At 47.5% G+C, this 7,544-nt stretch overlaps 1 protein-coding gene across 2 annotated transcripts in view; it reads left to right on the forward strand.

Annotated features, from left to right (window-relative positions):
* Positions 1 to 3,266: 3,266 nt before the first annotated feature.
* Positions 3,267 to 7,544, forward strand: part of LBHD2 (LBH domain containing 2) — a 117,279-nt gene continuing 113,001 nt past the window's right edge. Inside the window, exon 1 of one of the 2 annotated variants that reach the window (XM_077463716.1) lies at positions 3,267 to 3,493. The gene's annotated coding sequence lies outside the window, so the exon portion shown is untranslated. The remainder of the gene's footprint in view (positions 3,494 to 7,544) is intronic. The other variant, XM_077463714.1, reaches the window with a different exon arrangement.

Consider the following 7,544-nt stretch of genomic DNA (forward strand, 5'->3'; position numbering starts at 1 on the left):
TAGAAGAGGAAGGGAGAGGAGAAGAGAAGGGAGAGGAGATAAGAGGAAGGGAGAGAAGAGAAGACGCAAGAGGAGAGAAGCGAAGAGGAAGGGAGAGAAGAAGAGAAGGGAGAGGATAGGAGAGAAGAGGAAGGGAGAGGAGAAGAGAAAAGGGAAGGAGAGGAGATTATAATGAAGAGAAGAGAAGAGGAGATAAGAGGAAGTGAGAGGAGAATAGAAGATGGGAGAGGATAGAAGAGAAGAGCAAGAGGATAGAAGAAAGGAGGAAGGGAGAGGAGAAGAGAAGGGAGAGGAGAGAAGAGGAAGGGAGAGGAGAGAAGAGGAAGGGAGAGGAGATCAGAAGAAGGAAGAGGAGAGAGGAGGAAAGGAGAGGAGAAGAGAAGAAAGGAGAGGAGAGAAGAGAAGAGGAAGGGAGAGGAGAAGAGAAGGGAGAGGAGAGAAGGGAGAGGAGAGAAGAGGAACGGAGAGGAGAAGAGAAAAGGGAAGGAGAGGAGATCAGAATGAAGAGGAGAGAAGAGGAGAGAAGAGGAAGGGAGAGGAGAATAGAAGATGGGAGAGGATAGAAGAGAAGAGCAAGAGGATAGAAGAAAGGAGGAAGGGAGAGGAGAAGAGAAGGGAGAGCAGAGAAGAGGAAGGGAGAGGAGAACAGAGAAGAGGAAGGGAGAGGAGAGGAGAGGAAAGAGAAGAGGAAGGGAGAGGAGAGAAGAGGAAGGGAGAGGGGAGAAGAGGAAGGGAGAGGAGAGAAGAGGAAGGGAGAGGAGAAGAGAATAAGGGGGGGGGGAAGAGGAAGGGGGACGAGAACAGAAGAAGGAAGAGGGGAGAGGAGGAAGGGAGAGGATAAGATAAGAAGGGAGAAGAGCAAAGAAGAAGGGAGAGGAGAAGAGAAGGTAGAGGAGAGAAGAGGAAGGGAGAGAAGGGGAAGAGAGGGAATGGAGAGAAGAATGAAGAGGAGAGAAGAGGAAGGGAGAGGAAATCAGAAGGAAGAGGAGAGAAGAGGAAGGGAGAGGAGAATAGAAGATGGGAGAGGAGAGAAGAGGAAGGGAGAGGAGAAGAGAAGAAGGGAGAGGAGAGAAGAGGATTGGAGAGGAGAAGAGAAGAAGGGAGAGGAGAGAAGAGGATTGGAGAGGAGAAGAGAAAAGGGGAGAGAAGAGGAGAGAAGAGAAAGGGAGAGGAGAAGAGAAAGGGAGAGGAGAAGAGAAAGGGAGAGGAGAAGAGAAAGGGAGAGTCGAATAGAAGAAGGGAGATTAGAGAAGAGGAAGGGAGAGGAGAGAGGAGGAAGAGAGAGAAGAGGAAGAAGAAGGGAGAGGAGAAGAGAGAAGATGAAGGGAGAGGAGGGGAGAAGAGGAATGGAGAGGAGAGAGAGAAGAGAAGAGGAGAAGAGAAGGGAGAGGAGATCAGAAGAAGGAAGAGGAGGAAGGGAGAGGAGAAGAGAAGAAGGGAGAGAAGAGAAGAGAGAGGAGAAAAGAGGAAGGGAGAGGAGAAGAGAAGAAGGAAGAGGAGAAAAAACAGGAAGGGAGAGGAGATCAAAAGAAGAAAGAGGAGAGAGGAGGAAGGGAGAGGAGAATAGAAGAAGGGAGAGGAGAGAAGAGAAGAAGGGAGAGGAGAGTAAAGAAGAGAAAGGGAGAGGAGAAGAGAAAGGAGATGAGAGAAGAAGAAGGGAGAGGAGAAAAGAAGCAAGAGGAGATCAGAAGAAGGAAGAGGAGAGAGGAGGAAAGGAGAGGAGAAGAGAAGAAGGCAGAGGAGAGGAGAGAAGAGGAAGGGAGAGGAGAGAAGAGGAAGGGAGAGGAGAAGAGAAGAAGCAAGAGGAGAGAAGCGAAGAGGAAGGGAGAGAAGAAGAGAAGGGAGAGAAAAGGAGAGAAGAGGAAGAGAGAGAAGAAGAGAAAAGGGAAAGAGAGGAGATCAGAAGAATGAAGAGGAAGGTAGATGAGAATAGAAGAAGGAGGAGGAGAGAAGAGGAAGGGGGACAAGAACAGAAGAAGGAAGAGGAGAGAGGAGGAAGGGAGAGGAGAAGGAAGAAGGGAGAAGAGCGAAGAAGAAGGGAGAGGAGAAGAGAAGCAAGAGGAGAGAAGAGGAAGGGAGAGAAGAGGAAGAGAGGGTAGGGGGAGGAGAAGGGAGAAGAGTGAATAGTGAAGAAGAAGGGAGAGGAGAAGAGAAGCTAGAGGAGAGAAGAGGAAGGGAGAGAAGAGGAAGAGAGGGAAGGGAGAGGAGAAGAAAATAATGAAGAGGAGAGAAGAGGAAAGTAGAGGAAATCAGAAGGAAGGGGAGAGAAGAGGAAGGGAGAGGAGAATAGAAGATGGAAGAGGAGAGGAGAGGAAGGGAGAGGAGAAGAGAAGAAGGGAGAGGAGAGAAGAGGATTGGAGAGGAGAAGAGAAAAGGGGATAGAAGAGAAAGGGAGAGGAGAAGAGAAGGGAGAGTAGAATAGAAGAAGGGAGAGGAGAGAAGAGGAAGGAAGAGGAGAGAGGAGGAAGGGAGAGGAGAAGAGAAGAAGGGAGAGGAGAGAAGAGGAACAGAGAAGGGAGAGGAGAGGAGAGAAGATGAAGAGAGAGAAGAAAAGTGAAGAGAAGAGGAAGAGAGAGATCAGAAGAAGGAAGAGGAGAAAGGAGAAAGGGAGAGGAGAAGACAAGAAGGGAGAGAAGAGAATAGAAGGGAGAGGTGAAGAGAAGAAGGAAAATGAGAAAAAACAGGAAGGGAGAGGAGATCAGAAGAAGAAAGAGGACAGAAGAGGAAGGGAGAGGAGAATAGAAGAAGGGAGAGGAGAGAAGAGAAGAGAAGAGAAGAGAAGAAGGGAGAGGAGAGACGAGAAGAAGGGAGAGGAGAGAAGAGAAGAGAAGAGAAGAGAAGAAGGGAGAGGAGAGAAGAGAAGAAGGGAGAGGAGAGGAGAGGAGAGAAGAAAAAGGAGATGAGAGAAGAAGAATGGAGAGAAGAGAAGAAGGTAGAAGAGAGGAGAGAAGAAGAGAATAAGAGAAGAACAGAAGAGAGAAGGGAAGAGGAGGGGAGAGAAGAGAGTAGAGGAGAGAAGAGGAGTGGAGAGAAGAAGAGAGTAGAGGAGAGAGAAGAAGAGGAGAAAAGAGGAGGTTGGGAAAGGAAACAATTAGAGAAAGAAAAAAAATGTATAAAAAGAGAAAAACGAAGAGCCAATAAAGCAAAGCCACACAGAAGAGTCAGGGAATGTAGAGCAGGATAGAATATGGGGGTGGGGGAGGGTATGAGGAGGTCGGAGGAGGTCGGAGGAGCCTCGCACCCCAGGCAGGGTTAGGAAGGATCAGACACAACGATGGTGATTGCTCCTCATCTCGCAGGGCGCTGACATAGGCTGTAGCACCTCCTCTGCTGGTGGTGGAATGAGAGCACAGCAGCTCCCTCTGTCTGTACAGCATTGAGCACACCGATCTCCGAGCTGTACGGATCTCCTCCTCCTGCACACAGCCAGCCGCTCCTGACAACCTCCCGGAGATCCAACCCAGAGGAGAGGATCGGGACCCCCTGAACCCAGGTGAGACCCCCAACCCTCCCCAACTCCATACTGCCAGCTGCAACACAACCCTTTACTACCCGGGGGATCTCCACTGCTGGACAACTACAAGACCCAGCATGCCGGGGGTGGGGGGGGAGGGGATTTGTAGTTCCGAGGCGGCTGGACAGCCGCAACCCGCAAGAAGTGATCATAAAGCGGGCGGTGTGCGCCGATCTCTCCGGTAATGTGTTATTCAGTCTGAGGAGGAAGGAAGGAAATGGGAGGCAAAAATAAAGAACTTTGACTTCAGACTCTGCGGAGTGCAGGCTGATCCTTCCCTGAAGGGGGCGCCCTCCCTGCGCCCAGTCTGCCGGTTTACCGAAAGGGGCGCCGTCTGAGCGCACAACGTGCGCCTACTGTGCGCCTGACTGCCCGGGGAGCCCGACGTGCGCCTCCTCCATGCCGGCCAGGTGATGCTGCATTCCAGGAGCAGAACAGCACTGGATGGGAAAGTACCAAAAAGGGGCAAGGTGGTCATTTATTACACATTGATACTGGCTATACATATAGATTTATTATTGTACAGGATTTATATAGTGCTTCACAAAATAGGGATATATATATATATATATAAAATTTATTTTTACTCAGATGTCTAAGATAGTGATTGTATGGTGTGTGCTGGTCAGGATGGCATCGGTCCTGAGCAGGTTATCTGAACTGTAGATCCAGCACCGGCCTCTAGAGGGAGACATACTACTAAGGGTGCCTGGCTGACTAGCACCCTCTTTAGGGAATACCAAGAAACAAAATTGGGTATTTTGAGGGGCAAAAAAATAAATAAAAATCAAATCAAATTGATATCACAAATTTCATATTTTTATTTAAACAGACAGTTAAAAAGAGAATGAATATTCAAAACTGGAGCACGGAAAGTCAGGCGGTCACAATACAAATGTTCTGTTGCCTCTACATGTTTCACCACAATCGTGGCTTCTTCTGGAGCTTTTGTAGGACCTTTTAATATAATGTCACCCAAAAGTGATCAAGGTTCCAAATGGTCCTCAGGGCCCACCAAGAGGTCCAAGAAGGAGTCAGTGTGCCATAAAAAAAAAAGGGAGGGGGGGGGGCAATGCATCACCCTGTTATGATAAGAAGACTCCCAAAACATATACTTATGGTAAGTATAAAAATGAAGAAAACCGCGCTAAAACACCGGTGGGGGTTGGAAATCAAAAAGGATAGTGGTAACAACGGCTACAGACAAATACTAATTGTATCACTAGGTTGCTGCCACCCACAAGGAGAGAAACTCCAATTGGGGTTTCCTCCAAAAAATAGAACAATATGGTAACGGAGGTAGTTGGCGCTGCTTCCCGGCAGAAGGATTTTTCTTCACTCTATTTGTAACGAGTTTTATTTGTAGGTAGCGCCAACTACCCCTGTTACCATATTGTTCTATATACTTATGGTAAGCATCAAGGGGACTGTGCCATCTAAACACCTCCTTCATTGAAGATTACCGTATTCCTTTCCTTAGTATCAATATAATACCATTGAACCAGGGAAGATTAATGTTGAATAATCTATCTCCAGGGAGTATACCTTTTCACATTGGATTAAAAATGCTGCAGGTACCATACAGGGTGATTGGTAACAACCCGTTGTGGCCGATCACCCTGTTTGGAACCTGCAGGATTAATCTTCCCTGGTTCAATGGTATTATATTGATACTAAGGAAAGGAATACGGTAATCTTCAATGAAGGTGGTGTTTAGATGGCACAGTCCCCTTGATGCTTACCATAAGTATATGTTTTGGGAGTGATATCATTATCAACCTGTAAATTCCTTGACTTCTTATCATAACGGGGTGTGAATGCATTGCCCCCCTCCCTCCCCTTTTTTATGGCACACTGACACCTTCTTGGACCTCTTGGTGGGCCCTGAGGACCATTTGGAACCTTGATCACTTTTGGGTGACATTATATTAAGGTCCAGAAGAAGCCACGATTGTGGTGAAACATGTAGAGACAACAAAACATTTGTATTGTGACCGCCTGACTTTCCGTGCTCCAGTTTTGAATATTCATTCTCTTTTTAACTGTCTGTTTAAATAAAAATATGAAATATGTTATATCAATTTGATTTTTTTTTTTTTTTTGCACCTCAAAACTCCCAATTTGAGAATTCTCCGGCCTCTAGTATCACATTTATTTGCTGTCTTTAGGGAGTTGTTAGAGGGGTAACAAGTGATGAATGGATCTAGGGCAGTGTTCCTCAACTTCACTTCTCAAAGCTCGTCAACAGATCATGTTTTCAGGCGTTCCATTATTTTGCACAAGTGATTTGATCAGTGTCATTGCTTTAGTAATTACCACAGCCGTTTCATCTGAGGGGAAATCCTGAAAACGTGACCTGTTGGGGCGCTTTGAGGACTGGAGTTGAGAAACAGTGGTCTAGGGAATGGGGGCAATCATCTACTGCAGCTATCTAATATTTATCGATCACCTAATCTATTTATCCATATTCATCTATCCAACATTTATTTATCAATTGATGTCTATAGTTATTTATAATCTTATCTATCTATCTATCTATCTATCTATCTATCTTCTACTGCATGTATTCAATATTCCAAAATGTTTCCATCAATTGAGCTTTATCTATTTATGATCTGCTCTACTCTGTCATCTATCTATCTATCTATCTATCTATCTATCTATCTATCTATCTATCTACCGTGTTTCCCCAAAAGTAAGACAGTGTCTTACTTTCTTTTTATCCCCAAAAGCCCCACTATGTCTTACTTTCGGGGTATGTCTTATATTGGAAAAAAATCCCAGCATGCAGAGCTGCACTGCGCTACAGAAGAGGACTACAAGTCCCAGCAAGCAAGGCTGCACTGCATTACAGAGGACTACAAGTCCCAGCATGCAAGGCTGCACTATGGAGGACTACAAGTCCAAGCATACAAAGCTGCTATGCTCAGCAGAGGAGAACTGTAAGCCCACACAGCCCGGTATGTTGGGACTTGTAGTCCTCCTCAGCTGCATCTTGCGGTTACATAATAAGAGCTGCAGAGAATCTCTTCACACCCCCCCTCCCCCTCCCCCTCCTTGGTCTCTCTCTGTATGACCAGCACTGACCTGTACCGGGAGGACACAGAGCCAGTGACACCTGTCGGCAGTGATCCGGGACCTGGCGCAATAATCCCCTTCTCTGTGGTTGCGTCGCGCCGTTCTGATCAGTCTCGGGCAGCGGCTGTCACTCACAGCCGAGCAGAGTGAAGCCACCTCCCCCTCCTCTTGTATGGCTACACAGTGCTGTGTATGGAGGAGGAGGAGGAGGGGGAGGCTGCTTCAGTGAAGCCGCCTCCCCCTCCTTCTCCTTCATGGACAGCACTGTGTAGCCATACAAGAGGAGGGGGAGGCGGCTTCACTCTGCTCGGCTGTGAGTGACAGCCGCTGCCCGAGACTGATCAGAACGGCGCTGTCTCTTCAGTCGGAGGGAGAGGGCGCTGGCCTGGCACCCCCCCCCCCAGGGTGTGGCACCCGGTGTGGCCCGCACCCCCCGCCCCACTCTTAGTACGCCACTGGAGGCGGCAATACCCCCGTGTTTCCCCGAAAGTAAGACATATGTCTTACTTTCGGGGTACGGCTTATATTAGCCGACCCCTCTGAAACTCCCGATACGTCTTACAATCGGGGGTGTCTTACTATCGGGGAAACACGGTATCTATCTATCTATCTATCTATCTATCTATCTATCTATCTATCTATCTATCTATCTATCTATCTCCTTTTCACTCCCTCTCTCCCTCTCTGTCTATGGCTGTTTTCTATCTATCTCCCTCTCTATCTCCCTCTCTACCTCTCTACCTGTCTATCTCCCTCTCTGTCTATCTCCCTCTCTGTCTATCTCCCTATCTTCCTCTTTCTTTCTCTTTCTCCCCCCTTCTCTCTTTCTTTCTATCTTCCTCCCTCTGTCTATCTATCTGTCTCTCTCCCCCTCTCTCTTTTTCACTACCTCTCACACCCCCTTTCTTTCTCTCTATCTTTCTTTCTCTCTATCTTTCTTTCTCTCTATCTT

This window comes from Lithobates pipiens, unplaced genomic scaffold, assembly GCF_037356315.1.
Source record: "Lithobates pipiens isolate NorthernLeopardFrog02 unplaced genomic scaffold, aLitPip1_a1.2 Scaffold_30, whole genome shotgun sequence".
Lineage (NCBI taxonomy): Eukaryota > Metazoa > Chordata > Amphibia > Anura > Ranidae > Lithobates > Lithobates pipiens.